The following is a 17,425-nucleotide window of genomic DNA, read 5'->3' on the forward strand; positions in this document are numbered from 1 at the left end:
TAAAACTAGAAATCAATAACAGAAAAACTAGGGAAAAGAAATCAAATACTTGGAAACTGAACAATACCCTCCTGAAAAAAGACTGGGTTATAGAAGACATCAAGGAGGGAATAAGGAAATTCATAGAAAGCAACGAAAATGAAAATACTTCCTATCAAAACCTCTGGGACACAGCAAAAGCAGTGCTCAGAGGCCAATTTATATCAATAAATGCACACATACATAAAGAAGAAAGAGCCTAAATCACAGAACTGTCCCTACAACTTGAACAAATAGAAAGCGAGCAACAAAAGAATCCATCAGGCACCAGAAGAAAACAAATAATAAAAATTAGAGCTGAACTAAATGAATTAGAGAACAGAAAAACAATCGAAAGAATTAACAAAGCCAAAAAGCTGGTTCTTTGAAAAAATTAACAAAATTGATAAACCATTGGCTAGACTGACTAAAGAAATATAGGAAAGGAAACAAATAACCTGAATAAGAAACGAGAAGGACCACATCACAACAGACCCAACTGAAATGAAAAGAATCATATCAGATTATTACGAAAAATTGTACTCTAACAAATTTGCAAACCTAGAAGAAATGGATGAATTCCTGGAAAAACACTACCTACCTAAACTAACACATTCAGAAGTAGAACAACTAAATAGACCCATAACAAAAAAAGAGATTGAAACGGTAATCAAAAAACTCCCAACAAAAAAAAGCCCTGGTCCGGACGGCTTCACTGCAGAGTTCTACCAAACTTTCAGAGAAGAGTTAACACCACTACTACTAAAGGTATTTCAAAGCATAGAAAATGACGGAATACTACCCAACTCATTCTATGAAGGCACCATCTCCCTGATACCAAAACCAGGTAAAGACATTACAAAAAAAGAAAATTACAGACCTATATCCCTCATGAACATAGATGCAAAAATCCTCAACAAAATTCTAGCCAATAGAATTCAACAACATATCAAAAAAATAATTCACCACGACCAAGTGGGATTTATACCAGGTATAAAAAAAAAAAAAAAAACTGATGGCACTTTTTATGCAAGGCTGGTTTAATACTAGAAAAACCATTAATGTAATCCACCACATAAATAAAACAAAAGACAAAAACCACATGATCTTATCAATTGATGCAGAAAAGGCATTTGACAAAGTCCAACACCCATTTATGATAAAAACTCTCACCAAAATAGGAATTGAAGGAAAATTCCTCAACATAATAAAGGGCATCTATGCAAAGCCAACAGCCAACATCACTCTAAATGGAGAGAACCTGAAAGCATTTCCCTTGAGAACGGGAACCAGACAAGCATGCCCTTTATCACCGCTCTTATTCAACATTGTGCTAGAAGTCCTAGCCAGAGCAATTAGGCTAGACAAAGAAATAAAGGGCATCCGGATTGGCAAGGAGGAAGTAAAATTATCTCTATTTGCAGATGACATGATCTTATACACAGAAAACCCCAAGGAATCCTCCAGAAAACTACTGAAACTAATAGAAGAGTTTGGCAGAGTCTCAGGTTATAAGATAAACATACAAAAATCACTTGGATTCCTCTACATCAACAAAAAGAACACCGAAGAGGAAATCACCAAATCAATACCATTCACAGTAGCCCCCAAGAAGATAAGATACTTAGGAATAAATCTTACCAAGGATGTAAAAGACCTATACAAAGAAAACTACAAAGCTCTACTACAAGAAATTCAAAAGGACATACTTAAGTGGAAAAACATACCTTGCTCATGGATAGGAAGACTTTAACATAGTAAAAACGTCTATTCTACCAAAAGCCATCTATATATACAATGCACTTCCGATCCAAATTCCAATGTCATTTTTTAATGTGATAGAGAAACAAATCACCAACTTCATATGGAAGGGAAAGAAGCCTCGGATAAGCAAAGCATTACTGACAAAGAAGAAGTGGGAGGCCTCACCTTACCTGATTTCAGAACCTATTATACAGCCACAGTAGTCAAAACAGCCTGGTATATGGTACAACAACAGGCATATAGACCAATGGAACAGAATTGAGAACCCAGGTATAAATCCATCCACATATGAGCAGCTGATATTTGACAAAGGCCCAGTGTCAGTTAATTGGGGAAAAGATAGTCTTTTTAACAAAGGGTGCTGGCATAACTGGATATCCATTTGCAAAAAAATGAAACAGGACCCATACCTCACACCAAGCACAAAAACTAACTCCAAGTGGATCAAAGACCTAAACATAAAGACTAAAACGATAAAGATCATGGAAGAAAAAAGAGGGACAACCTTAGGAGCCCTAATACAAGGCAGAAACAGAATACAAAACATTACCAGAAATGATGAAGAGAAACCAGGTAACTGGGAGCTCCTAAAAATCAAACACCTATGCTCATCTAAAGACTTCACCAAAAGAGTAAAAAGACAACCTACAGATTGGGAAAGAATTTTCAGCTATGACATCTCCGACCAGTGCCTGATCTCTAAAATCTGTATGATTCTGTCAAAACTCAACCACAAAAAGACAAACAACCCAATCAAGAAGTGGGCAAAGGATATGAACACGCACTTCACTAAAGAAGATATTCAGGCAGCTAACAGATACATGAGAAAATGCTCTCTCTCGATCATTAGCCATTAGAGAAATGCAAATTAAAACTACGATGAGATTCCATCTCACTCCAACAAGGCTGGCATTAATCCAAAAAACACAAAATAATAAATGTTGGAGAGGCTGCGGAGAGATTGGAACTCTTATACACTGCTGGTGGGAATGTAAAATGGTACAACCACTTTGGAAATCTATCTGGCGTTATCTTAAACAGTTAGAAAGAGAACTACCATACAATCCAGAAATCCCACTCCTCGGAATATACCCTAGAGAAACAAGAGCCTTCACACAAACAGATATATGCACACCCATGTTTATTGCAGCTCTGTTTACAATAGCAAAAAGCTGGAAGCAACCAAGGTGTCCATCAACGGATGAATGGGTAAATAAATTGTGGTATATTCACACAATGGAATACTACACATCGATAAAGAACAGTGATGAATCTGTGAAACATTTCATAACATGGAGGAACCTGGAAGGCATTATGCTGAGCGAAATGAGTCAGAGGCAAAAGGACAAATATTGTATAAGACCACTATTATAAGATCTTGAGAAACAGTATAAACTGAGAAGAACACATACTTTTGTGGTTACGAGGGGGGGAGGGAGGGAGGGAGGGAGGGAGAGGGTTTTTTATTGATTAATTAGTAGATAAGAACTGCTTTAGGTGAAGGGAAGGACAACACTCAATACATGGAAGGTCAGCTCAATTGGACTGGACCAAAAGCAAAGACGTTTCCAGGATAAAATGAATGCTTCAAAGGTCAGCGGAGCAAGGGCAGGGGTTTGGGGACCATGGTTTAAGGGGACTTCTAAGTCAATTGGCAAAATAATTCTATTATGAAAACATTCTGCATCCCACTTTGAAATGTGGCATCTGGGGTCTTAAATGCTAACAAGCGGCCATCTAAGATGCATCAATTGGTCTCAACCCACCTGGAGCAAAGGAGAATGAAGAACACCAAGGTCACATGACAACTAAGAGCCTAAGAGACAGAAAGGGCCACATGAACCAGAGACCTACATCATCCTGAGACCAGAAGAACTAGTTGGTGCCCGGCCACAATCGATGACTGCCCTGACAGGGAGCACAGCAGAGGACCCCTGAGGGAGCAGGAGATCAGTGGGATACAGACCCCAAATTCTCACAAAAAGACCAGACTTAATGGTCTGACTGAGACTAGAGGAATCCTGGCGGTCATGGTCCCCAAACCTTCTGTTGGCACAGGACAGGAACCATCCCCGAAGACAACTCATCAGACATGAAAGGGGCTGGACAGTGGGTGGGAAAGAGATGCTGATGAAGAGTGAGCTAATTATATCAGGTGGACACTTGAGACTGTGTTGGCATCTCCTGTCTGGAGGGGGAATGGGAGGATAGAGAGTGGGAAGCTGGCAAAATTGTCACGGAAGGAGAGACTGGAAGGGCTGATTCATTAGGGGGAGAGTAAGTGGGAGTAGGGAGTAAGATGTATGTAAACTTATATGTGACAGACTGACTTGATTTGTAAACGTTCACTTGAAGCTCAATAAAAGTTAATAAAAAAAAAAATCTCATACTGCCAAAAAAAAAAAAAGCAAAGATGTCACGGTGAGGACTAAGGTACACCTGATCGAAGCCGTGGTATTTTCAGGCACCTCATATGCATGCAAAAGCTGGACAGTGAATAAGGAAGATGGAAGAAGAATTGATGCATTTGCATTATGGTGTTGGTGAAGAAATTGAATATACCACAGATTGCCAAAAGAACAAATACATCTGTCTTGGAAAAAGTACAGCCAGAATGCTCCAAAGAAGGGAGGATGGTGAGATTTCATCTCACTTTGGACATGTTATCAGGAGGAGCCAGTCCCTGGAGAAAGACATAGTGCTTGATAAAGTACAGGGTCAGGAAAAAAGAGGAAGACCCCTGACAATATGGATTGCCAAGGTGGCTACAACAATGGGCTCAAACATAGCAACAATTGTGAAGATGGTGCAGGACTAGGCAGTGTTTCGTTTTGTTGTACTCAGGGTTACTATGAGTTGGAACCAACTCAAGAGCACCTAGCAACCACAATAGCAATACAGATAGAAAGGTCCCTGGGTAGCGCAAGCCGCTTATGCTTGACTAGTAACCTGAAGGCTGGCAGTTCAAACCCACCCAGAGGTGCCATGGAAGAAAAGCCTGGCAATCTGTTTCTGTAAAGATTACAGCCAAGAAAACCCGATGGAGCAGTTCTATTCTGTAATGCATGGGGTTGCCATGAATCAGAATGGAGTTGATGGCAACAGGTTTGCTTTGGTTTATACAGACAGAAGAGGATTCTTAAGCTTTAAATTACTCCACCAGAGAATTTTAAAACTTCAGTAAATAGAGAGAGGTACAAAAACAGTGACCAAAACATCACATAACCTATCTATAACTTGTAATACTCTAAATCAAAGAATTTTACTTTGCAGTATTTCTTCCTTAGGGCAAACCTTTGAAAGCTATAGGTAATTTGCTTCTATTCTTCACTTGATGTTTTTTTTTTAGTTGTGATTACGAAATCTTTTTTTTAAGGGGAACAGTCTAAAGAATAGTTGGAATAAGTATCAAGTCAAAGTGCTTTCCAAATACCAGTTCTCATTCTATACATGACAAGGGATTTCATCCCGGTTTGCACAATTGTTTTGTTAGGCTTCCTTAGTATACCAAAATGCACACAGTGACCTAGGGATTCACTGCATGAAAAATACAGTAAACGTAGGGTCTGAAAATAGATACATCACAGAATTTCTTTGCATGGAAACATACATCATTTCATCTACTTTTTTCTATTTTGGTTCCCTGTGAATAGATTCACTTTAATTAGTTAAATTTATTTCATACTAAAACAACACATCACAGGAAGCCATCAAAGAAGCAACAACCATCTTTTCCAAAAAAATTGCTCTTGATTTCCTTTATGTATGAATTTTAGTAAGTAGGGCAACAGGTGCTTTCTTCTTCAAAAATCCAGCATGTATTTTATTGGTTTTAAAAAATGTATGTATAAGTCCAAAGATAAAAACAGTATTTATCCCACATAATTAAACATCCAACTTACCAGTCCATGCACAGCCAGACATTTACTAAGCCTGTGGTTTCAGTGGCCAGCAGAGAACAGCAATTCATAATATTCACATTTAAAAATGTGTGCAAGTAATCCATTGCCTTTCACCAGCTTATACTCTTTTCATAACACGTTGATTCTGTGGCTCATGTTCAGAGAACATATTTCTAAATTACAGCCTGATATTGAACTCACCTGTGTACCCACACACATTCTTTCCAGAGTTAACCTGTGTTTTGTTAATCAGTTTGCATCCCTTTTTTAGAAAAAGTACTTAGGAAACAAAGTGCCTATGTACTAAATATCTAAGACCTGTAAAAGGAAGAAGCCTTTGATGCATCTTAAAATGGTAATATTAAATGGTTACAACATTTAAGAAAGTAGTAAAAATCTTAAATTTGCCACAGGATCAGAAAAGGATGTTTTCTATTGTCGTTATTAGAATTTCAAACTAAAAAACAGTATTTTTAACTATTATCTATTAAAATATGAAAAAAAAAGGAAGGAATGAACAGTAGGAAATACCAGTATAAACAGCCTATTTCTTCAGAAAAATAAAATGATTACAGATATCTTTTGGGTTACAGAAACAGTTATTTTTATACATTAAAAACTGTACAGTTTTTAAAACATTTATGTTATTTAAATTTATGACTTCCAATGGGTGATGTGGAGAGATGCTTTGATATACATGATTCTTGCAGAAAGAATGCCAAGGTGGCTTCTTAGTCACTAAGCTGTCTTTGTGGAAGTGAGTATAAAGAAAAATAAAAAAAAAAAAAAAAAAGAATATTAATACGGATTTGTATGAATGTGTTTAAAATCCTCAAAAATCACAAATATCCAGTAATGTAAAAATCAATATCAAACAAAGGCAAAAAAAAAAAAAAAAAAAGCCATAAATTACATTTAAGTTTTAATACATGGACTTTTTTTTTTTTTTTTTTTTTTACCATATCCATTACTTAAAATTTATAAAGTTCTAGTTTACATACATGTATTACTTCCAAATATATAATTTCAGCTTGGTGGCATATCTGTGTTGAAAAACAATTGATTATCAAGAAACCAAACAAACATGCAAGGGATATTAAATTGCTAATTTACAAATGTATATGTAGAAAATTAATTTTAGATACAGAATTTAATATGCTTTACTGCCTGAAACTTACTGCGAGAATCCTCTTTAAGCTCAGTCCTGGAATTCTGATGAAGTCTCTGAGCAAGACACTCCATTACTGCAACCTACTTAACTAGTGAACATGTCATTGAGCAGAAAAAAGTAATTTAAGTGGTTGTATAGGAATCTATACCTTCCCCTGGCTGCTAAATCATGAATGCATCTAGATAGTCAGACAAATGTCTACATCTACATAATCCTAAAAGTTTTAAGTAAAAATTCAAAATATTAGGGTTATTTATCTCTCTCAAAATTTAGACACGTGTTAAGCTATTATTTTCTTTAATAAACAAGGTAACATATCACAAAAGTGATCCCTGAATGAGTTTAGAGTTGGTCTTTACAAATTAAGAAATGTATGTTTAGACTTAACGTTCCCCCTGCAGTCACTCTACCCAGTCTTTTCTGCTTGTTAGTTAGGCTATTGCAAAATGGCACTCACCAGTACAAGGAAGCATAGATACAGCGCTGCGCAAGAGTGAATTACAAAATAAATCCTACCAATCACTCTCCAGTAGAAAAGGAGAAGCAACAAATCTGTAAGAAGGAAAAAGTAATAAGATGTTACACAGGGAGGAGGCTGCACTGTTTTGCAAATGTATTTATCTCTTTCTTCTGCTACCTCCTCACTGTCTACTCTGAGCCGACAGCAGTTTGTTCATACCTCAGCCAGGCCAACAACCCACTTTTTTGTAATGTACCTGCTTTAATAGAACTGTCTCACCCGCTCTGGTGTTGAGGGGCATTCGTGGTTCAGTGCTGGAATTCCCACCTTTCATTCGGGAGACCCAGGTTCGATTACCAGCCAATGCACCTCATCTCAGCTACCACCAGTCTGTCAGTGGAGGCTTGCGTGTTGCTACGATGCTAAACAGGTTTCAGCACAGCTTCCAGACTAGGACAGACTAGGAAGAAAGGCCTGGCAATCTAATTCTGAAAAAGCAGCCAATGAAAACCCTATGGATCACAATGATGCCATCCCATTGTATATGGATTTGACAGTACGTATCTAACAACAACAATACCTACTATATTGTGGTTCCTTCAGGATGAGAGCCAAGCTGTAGGAATTTTATACTTGCAGAATCTGGCACCAAACCAAAAACCCATTGCCATAGTCAATTCCAACTTATGGTGATCCTGTGTGTTACATAGTAGAACCAATCTCCAAAGGATTTTAGCCAAGCAAAACCATTTGTCATACCCAGGGACCTACAGTGTCTGGCATATAGGCATGTAACATAATATTTGTTGAATGAATAAATGGATAACTTGTTTCCAGCACTAAATAAAATGAAAATATTATCAAATAATTTTTTTTTAAAAAAGCTTATGTTACTGATTTTCATCATTACATTAATTCAGACAGAGATAAGATGGCGGCAGAAAAGATAGAAAATGACCAACTGATTTATGCCATAAACTCAACAAAAAATATAGAAAATGAACAAAGGACAAGTTAAATATTAACTGAAAATGGCAAAACCACCATAAGGTCATGACATCAGTTTTTCCCTAAAAGTTCCTGAATCAAAATACCATCATTTAGGAAATATAAAGTAACAGAAAAGTCTCAAAATGTCAATGTAACTGTTTATTTTTTGTCTTTTTAACCAACTAGTTAAAGTGAAATTTAGACATGGAAACAAATAGCTAACATGGATGGACGCCAGGGGGAGGATTCAGATTTTGTGAGGTCGAAAGCTTATATACAGTGGGACCTTCCCTTATAAAAATAAAAGTCACAATTAAAAAATTAGATACGAACACTTACAAAGAGAAAACATATCGAATTACAAATGTTAAAGAGAAAACAAATACCACACATGTGAAATATCAGGAAAAATAACAGAAAAGCCCTGGTGGCGCAGTGGTTAAGAGCTTGGCTGCTAACCGAAACACTGGAAGCCAAAATCCACCACAGGCTCCTTGGAAACCCTGTGGGGCAGTTCTACTTTGTCCTGTGGGGTTGCTATGAGTCAGAATTGACTGGATGGCAATGGGTTTTTTTTTTTTTTTTTTTTAATTAACTGTCTGACGTATCTCTCCAAGTACAATTTCCCTACATATTTCGCTGCACACTCTTTGGTCATCAATCTATATGACGATTTGATAATGTTTTCTATACAGAGAATAAAAAGAATTCACTTTCCATTCAGCTTTTAAAAATAGGAAGAAAGCTGCATTGTTATGCAAATTACTGAACTCTTTCCTCTGGCAAATCATCACTTCTTTGAGCTCCATAATCATTTAAAAATCATTTCTTTCACAGCTGCAGAGCTCTTGTTTGTAAATTTTTTGGATTATCTTCTTTGAGAAAGGAAACCCTGGTGGCATAGTGGTTAAGTACTATCGCTGCTAACCAAAGGGTGGGCAGTTCGAATCCGACAGGTGCTCCTCGGAAACTCTATGGGGCAGTTCTACTCTGTCCTGTAGGGTCTCTATGAGTTGGAATTGACTCGATGGCACTGGGTTTGGTTTGGTTTTTGGTTTATTTGAGAAAACCTTTATCAAGTTTCTTTCATACAAGATTTCCTGAGTAGTAACTCCTTTCTGAATTGACACCGTTCATTAACCAGTGTGTGGTGCGTTATGAATTTTGTGTTATCCTGGACAAACACAGCATTTTGTGTCAAACCAGAAAATCTTTTTCCAATGTGTTCACGTGATTTACTCTTATTTTAATGGGATTATTAAATAATCCAATAATTTATTAATTATTTCTATGAAAAATTTATCTCTTCCTCTTAATGAATTACTGCATTTTGGTATTATCTAATTCTTTTGGTTACAATTCACTTCTCAGTGGCCGGAAAATGATTATTGATTTCATTACTTATCATTTTTGTTTCATATTCCGTTATTTTTATATTCTCTCAATTTTTAAATAAATTTGAAAGTTACAAAAATAAAGTTCCTATATAAATATATAAATGTCCAAATCAGGAATCTGTTATCTGTCTCTTGTTTTATGAGGTGGTCCCATTATCTTGTGCAGTTAAAATGACATGTTTCCAACTTTCCCTTTACCTAATTGTACAAATGCCCTTTGTCACTCCAGCTCCATCTGACAAGAGGGGAAAAATGAGAGGTGAATGTGGAGTAGAAAAAGTCTGCATTTTAATTGGTCCTGGCTAAAACAGCTTACTTTTGCAAATCTTAACAAAACAAAGCAATCAGCATAGGAGCACAATTCAAGGGTCCTGAAAGTGAGGGACTCTGAAGCGTAAATTTCTTTAGCTTCACAGTTAATTCCACCTTACAACACAAAGGGACAAAGAAACAAAACAAAATAAAACCCAAAATCATTGATTCCCCACTCATGGCAACCCCATGTTACACAGTAGAGCTGAGCTCCACGGGGTTATCTTGGCTGTAATCTTTACAGAAGCGGATCACCAGGCCTATCTTCCATGGCACCACTATGTGGCTTCCAATTGCCAACTTTTGGTTAGCAGCTAAGAGTAAACTGTTTGCATCACCCAGGGACCTACAAAGGACCTGTCACTAGTAAAAAATGTCCAGGCCTCTGTTCTCCAGACTTCACTCTGCAGCTGTGATCTTCATCTAAGATCAGGCAAAGTTGAGAAAGCCAGCTTTTTTTTACTTTGTATGGATTCCAAAAGCTTCATCCTCCAATAAAAAACAGCATACACTATGCATTCTTTGTATAATTTCCCTAGTATTTTGAAAAGAAGTAGACAGGAAACCACATATCACATACCAGAAATGAGGTAGCCTGTAATAATAGCAATATTCACATTCCCAAGCCATGCAGCATCCCTGTAAATATTGAAAAAAAAATTTTTTTAGCACATGGGTTATAAATGATGCCTACTTTTTTTTTCTATTGAGATTTAAATATAATAAAAACACTTTCTGTAGTTTCTCAAATCTTAAGTTGCCATTTTCAAATATGGCGCTATAGACAGAAGCATCTTGCCGTCCCTCTGCAGCAAAGACCAGAAAAACTAAGTAAAACAGATACAAATGTCAGTCCTGGAACCCTAAGTACCAAGTGAAGGAATAAAGAACTCGATCAAGCACTGAATGAAATACAAAACTGCAAGAGAACAGAGAACTAGGAGAGCTACAGAGTGGAGGTCCCATACCAGCTAACATGGCTGGATTCGCCATCTTGGGCGTCAGCCGCCAAAGAACTCAGACAGGGGAGTACAGGAAGGTGACTTCACAGAGCTCCCAACAGAAGATAGAGCACCTGGTAACCAGGGATACATGTTTTCTCACCCCACACCCTTTTTCCCTGTACAAGACCTGCCACTTACCATCAGGCCACAGTGCCTCAGCTGGAGAGATACCAGCTCACTGCAGCCTGGATTCGCCATCTTGGGCTACAGCCTCCTAAGAACTTAGACAGGAAGTAAGGGAAGGCAACTCCATGGAGCTCTCAGCAGGAGACAGAGCGCCCAGTAACCAGGGATAAATGTTTTCCCACCCCCTACACTTCTTCCCTCTATGCAGTCCCTGATGCTTGCCAACTGCCCATGGTTGCTCAGCTGGATAGACTCTAGCTCACTGCCATCCGGGTCCACCCCCGCCCCCACTGGACAGCACCTCCAGCCCCATTTTTTTTGGGGGGGGTGGTTATATTTTTTGATTGTTTTCTGGGTTGTTTTCCTTTTTTGTTGTTTTTTGGCTTCTTTTGTTACTTCTCTAGCTCCACATGCCATTCCCTCCACTTCATGACAGGCTGTGATTTTTTTGATTTTTTTTGTCATTGTTGTTGCTTTTCTCTCTCTCTCCCTTTCTTCCTTCTCTTTCTCCAGCTCAGCTAGCCCTGTGTGCTATCTCCTCCCCTTCTTGACAAAACCAAACCAAACCCATGCCATCCAGTCAATTGTGACTCATAGTGACATAGGACAAAGGGTTTCTAAGGCGCAGCTGGTGGGTTTGAACTGCCAGCCTTTTGTTACCATCCAAGCTCTTAACTATTGTGCCACCAGTAATAGCCTGTGATGTTTTGGTTTGTTTGCTTTGTTTGTTTTGTGTGTGTGTGGTTTGTTCTTTTACTTATTTCTTTGTTTTTTGATTTTTGTGTGTGTGTATCTGCCTTTTTTTTGTTGCATTTCTCTCTATACTTTCCTTCCTTCCATGTGTCTGGCCCAGGCAGCCCTGTGTGCCATCCCTTTCCCCACTTGATGGGCTATGATTTTTTGGTTTGTTTGCTTTCTTTTTTACTTTTTTTTTTAATTTGTTTGCTTTTTTGATAGAGTTTTTTTTTTTTTTTTTTTTTTTGGCTTTTGTGTTGCTCCTCTCTCTCTCCCTTCCTTCCTTCCTTTCTTTTCTCCCACTCACCTAGTCCCATTGCCATCCCCTTCCCTTCTTGATGGGCTGTGATTTTTTAATTTGTTTGCTTTGTCCTTTTTTTTCCTTCTCTTCCTTTTTTCTGTTTCTTCTCTCTCCTTCTGCTCCCTTCTCCCACTCACCCAGCCTTGTGCACCACATCTGCCCTTTCTGGAGGGGACATGCTGCAAAACGTAATTAGAGAAACACTGCACGTGGCCTCCCTGGGTCTGCACGGCCATCACTGACCAGCTCCCTCAATGCCATTTTATTTATTGTTTGGTTCTTTTTGTCCCTTTTTTTTTTTTTTTGGTATTCTTTCTCTTCTACCTTTCCCTTCCTTTCTTTTCTCTCTCCCATCCATCAAACCCCATGTGCTGCCACCAGCTTCTTGGAAGGCTGCACTTTACCACTTAGCTAGAGAGCCTCTGGCACAAGGTCTCCCCAGGTCTGCACTGCCCCCACAGGCGAGCTCCCTCAGTGCCATATTTTATATATTTCTTTATCTTTTCCCTTCTTCTTCCCACTTACACCCTTCGCTGTCTCTACCCTTTCCTGATGGGCCATGCTGTGCCACCTGGCGAGAGAGACAGCAGCTTACTGCCACCCCATTTCCGCCCCACCCTCAACAGACAGCACACTCACCATCATATTTGTTTGTTGTTGTTTTTATTTGTCTGTCTAGTGGTTGATTTCTTCTCTCTCCCCTTTTTCCTTTCTCCCGCCCACCTAGCCCCATGCGCCACTTACGCTGCTTCTCGACAGGGTGAGCCACACTGCTCATCCAGAAAGCCACCAGCACATGGCCTCCACAGGTCTGCCCCACCCTCAGCAGCCGGATCCTACAGTACTGCCATTTTACTTTTTCCTTTTTATTGTTTTTTTTACTTCATTTTTGACCTTTTTTCTCTTTTTGTTACCTGTGTTTCTTTCTTTTCCTCAAACCACCCAGTTAGCTCTGCATATCACATTCTCTCCTTTCCATCCTGCATATCCGCACTGTGCACCAAGTGCCACGCACGCAAGTGGTATTGACATGATTTACTAGAGGCTTTCCTGCACTGCCCCCACCCCAAGTCTCATCCCATCTCCCCCAGATCGTAATGCAAACTACCCCCATCCAACCCCTCAACCCCTGCTGGACCCACCATGCTGCACCAAGCTGAGTGATCACCTCTACTCACTTGGACAATGTCCTGAGAAGCATCGTGCCCACAGACAAGCAAGCAGCAAAAAACATACCCAGCCCACCTGCCCAGAAATAAGAAAATAAAACAAAAAAGAAAGACAAAACAATCAAATCTACAATCACTAAATGAAGAAAATAATTCCTGAATGTCCCAAAGAGAGCAAACAATTCAAAACACATGAAAAAATAGGAGAGGATGGCTTGAGAAAGCAAGTAACCAAAATAAAACACTGGAACTACCTGATAGGAAATTCAGAACTCAAAAATTCAGGATTCTCCAACAGATGAAGGAAAATGCAGACAAAGATAAGGAAAAAGTAAATAAAATCATGGAAAAGACAGACAAAAAAATAGAAAAATCAGGAAAAAATGTCAAAATAAATAAACAATTAGAATCCCTACCCAAAAAGCAATTAGAAATCCAAAGGGTAAACAAGATTTCAGAAACAGACAGCACAGTAGAAGGTTTTAGGAGCAAATCTGGAACAATGGAAGATAGGATCAGCGAACCTGAAGACAAATCCTTAGATACCACTTTGTTTGAGGAAAAATCAGAGAAAAGAATGAAAAAAATGAAGACACTCTGAGAACTATGTGGGATACAATCAGAAGTAAAAATTTGCGTGTGATCAGAGTTCCACAACAGTGGGAGAAAACAGAAATTATAGAGAGGATCATTGAAGATTTGCTGAGAGAAAACTTCCCTAATACTGTGAAAGATGAAAAACCAAGTATCTAAGAAGCTCAATGAACCCCATATAGGATAGAACCCCCCCCAAAAAACACCAAGACATATCATAATCACACTCACTAAAACCAAAGACAAAAAAAGAATCCTGAGAGGAGCTTGAAAAAATAAAAAGTCACATACAAAGGGGAAACAATAAAACAAAGTTCTGATTACTCAGCAGAAACCATGCAAGCAAGAAGGCAGTGGAATGATATATATAAAATTTTGAAAGAAAAAAACTGCCAAGAATAACATATGCTGGTAAACTCAAACATAAATCATAAAACACACAAAAAGAGTTCAGCAGAACTGAAATGATCCTGTAGCACTAGTACGAGCAGGCATATGCTATTCCCAGGATAATCTCAGCCCACAGCCTCTGAGGAAATCTTGTAGACTTCCTGTCCAAGAAGATTCATTTTAATCAAGATCTCTAGAAAATATTCTTGGATGGTTATGAGGGTGAGGAGGGAGGGAGTATTCACTAATTAGATAGTAGATTAGAACTATTTTAGGTGAAGGGAAAGACAACACACAAAACAGGAGAGGTCAGCACAACTGGACTAAACCAAAAGCAAAGAAGTTTCCTAAATACAACCGAACACTTCAAAGGCCAGTAGTAGCTTGGCGACCATGGTTTCAGAAGACATATAGGTAAATTGGTATAACAAAGCATATTAAGAAAATGTTCTGCATCCCACTTTGGTGAGAGGAGTCTGGAGTCTTAAACGTTAGCAAGCATCAATTGGTCTCAACCCCCTGGAGAAAAGGAGAATGAAGAACACAAAAGACATATGGTAAAGATGACCCCAAGAGACAGAAAGGGCCACGTAAACCAGAGACTACATCAGCCTGAGACCAGGAGAACTAGATGGTGTTTGGCTACCACCAATCACTGTCCTGACAGGGAACACAACAGTGAATCCCTGATGGAACAGGAGAACACTAGGATGCAGATCTCTAAATCTCGTAAAAAGCCCAGGCTTAATGTTCTAACTGAGACTAGAGGGACCCTGGAGGTCATGGTCTTCAGACCCTTTATTAGCCCAAGACTGGAACCATTCCCGAAGCCAGCTCTTCAGACAGTCATTGGACTGGACTATTAGATAATGATACTGGTGAGGAGTGAGCTTCATAGCTCAAGTAGACATATGAGACTATGTGGACAACTCCTGTCTGGAGGTGAGATGAGAAGGAAGAGGGGGACAGGAGCTGGTTGAATGGACATGGGGAATACAGGGTGGGGAGGAGGAATGTGCTGTCCCATTAGGTGGAGAGCAGCAAGGTATGTATAACCTTTTGTATGACAGGCTGACTTGATGTGTAAAGTTTCACTTAAAGCACAATAAATAAATAAATAAAAGAGATCTTCTGTAGTCCATAATTTCCCTGAAGTTTACTCTAGGCCCAAGCCAGTCTCCAAAATTTCCTTGAGAATAAATCATCAACTCTCCGAATTCAGAGTAGGTTCAAATCCTCTAAAGTACTTAAAGTCAGTCCACACTGAGGTCTCTGAAGTAGAAGACCTCAAACCTCTTGAGGGTAGCTAAAACTCCCTAGTGCCTTTTGTACTAAATCCAAGTTTTCAGAACTATTCCCAGACTCTCCAAATCCGGGGAGGTAAAATAAGCGTTTTTGCTTTTTTTCCAGAGTTTGGAAGGCATCATTCACACCACCAGTGGAATTTATGATGGACTTTGAAGGCTATCTAAGTGCCCGCTATAATTGACACTCCACTGTATTAAGTCATCTAAGGAATGTCTCGTTAGGAATTCTGGATCCCATTCTAAGCCTTGCAATGCACCAAATACTGTATTAGCTATGATAATACTTCCAACTGCACAAGTAACCATAATTTCTCATATGTGTATATATTAGCTAAAAGTTTTACTAAGATAATTTAGCCAAAAGATAACTTTTTATAAATGTGTTTCAAATGATTTGTTTGTAAGAGGATCCAATGAAATTGCAGATGCTGATTTTTTGGACTCCTTATTTGGAATCAGAGCCATAAATACCTTGAGCAATCATCTAATCCAGCCTCTTATTTCGAAGCAATATGTTATCATCATTTTACTGAGGACTAGAGGGACCAAGCTATTATCCTACAGTTAGGAAATAATCAGAGTAGAACAGCTTAACCCTGCTGTTTCAACCTCTACATATATCAACATCTTACACTTTTGACCTACTAATGCCCTTTGCTCAAGAAACAAATATAAATTATCAGTCCTTTATCTGATTAATAGTGTGAACTAATGCTGAAATATTTAAATCTCAATAGAAAAAAAAAGTAGGTGCCATTTATAACAAAATAAGACTGTCGACAGTTAGAACTACAAATGGAAAGAGCACAAATCATATCTTCTTTACAAGTTTGGGTCTGAAAACTACAACATATGAAAATAGAAATGCATTTTGTAAAATTGCTGCCATTGGAATGAATTTAAACTTTTCAAATGGAACCATCTTACGGATGATCCTATTATTGATAAACATAGTTTTTTTTTTCTTGTTAAGTTTGCTTTACTTATTTATTATACTTTAGATGAAAGTTTACAGAACAAACTAGTTTCTCATTAAACAGTTAGTACACATTTTGTTTTATGACATTGGTTAACAACCCCAGGAAAGTTCAACACTCTCCCTTCCCAACCTTGGGTTCCCTATTGCCAGCTTTCCTGTCCCCTCCTGCCTTCTAGTCCTTGCCCCTGGGCTGTTGTGCCTCTTTAGTCTCATTTTGTTTTATGGGTCTGTCTAATCTTCAGCTAAAGCTGAACCTCGGAAGTAAATTCATTACTGAGCTAAAAGGGTGTCCAGGGGCCATACTCTCAGAGTTTCTCTAGTCTCTGTCAGGCCAGTAAGTCTGGTCTTTTTTGTGAGTTAGAATTTTGTTCTACATTTTTCTCCAGCTCTGTCTGGGACCCTCTATTGTGATCCCTGTCAGAGCAGTCACTGGTGGTAGCCGGGCACCATCTAGGTGTACTGGACTCAGTTTGGTGGAAGCCATGGTAGATGTGGTCCATTAGTCCTTTGGACTAATCTTTCCCTTGTATCTTTAGTTTTCTTTATTTTCCCTTGCTCCCAATGGGGTGAGTATCTTAGATGGCCCCTCATAGCCTTTTAAGACCCCAGGCACTACTCACCAAAGTAGAATGTGGAACATTTTCTTTATCAACAAAGTTATACCAATTGAGCTAGCTGTTCCCTGAGACCATGGTCCCCACAGCCCTCAGCCCAGCAATTTGTTCCCTCAGGGAGTTTGGATTTGTCTATGGAGCTTCCATGACCTTGCCCTGGGCAAGTTGTGCTGGCATCCCCAGTATTGTGTA

The 17,425-nt window shown here is 38.7% G+C and overlaps 1 protein-coding gene and 1 long non-coding RNA gene across 2 annotated transcripts in view; one reads left to right on the forward strand and one right to left on the reverse strand.

Annotated features, from left to right (window-relative positions):
• ALG14 (ALG14 UDP-N-acetylglucosaminyltransferase subunit) overlaps positions 1-17,425 on the forward strand; it is a 925,968-nt gene that overhangs the window by 447,977 nt on the left and 460,566 nt on the right. The window lies entirely within an intron of this gene.
• The window catches only part of LOC126073267 (uncharacterized), a 30,183-nt gene continuing 20,098 nt past the window's right edge, over positions 7,341-17,425 (reverse strand). The window contains exons 3-4 of the long non-coding RNA XR_007516702.1: positions 10,595-10,653; positions 7,341-7,407 (exon numbers count right to left, since the gene is read on the reverse strand). This is a non-coding gene — a long non-coding RNA (uncharacterized LOC126073267). The remainder of the gene's footprint in view (positions 7,408-10,594; positions 10,654-17,425) is intronic.

The sequence above is a fragment of the Elephas maximus genome, chromosome 3, assembly GCF_024166365.1.
Source record: "Elephas maximus indicus isolate mEleMax1 chromosome 3, mEleMax1 primary haplotype, whole genome shotgun sequence".
NCBI classification, from domain to species: domain Eukaryota; kingdom Metazoa; phylum Chordata; class Mammalia; order Proboscidea; family Elephantidae; genus Elephas; species Elephas maximus.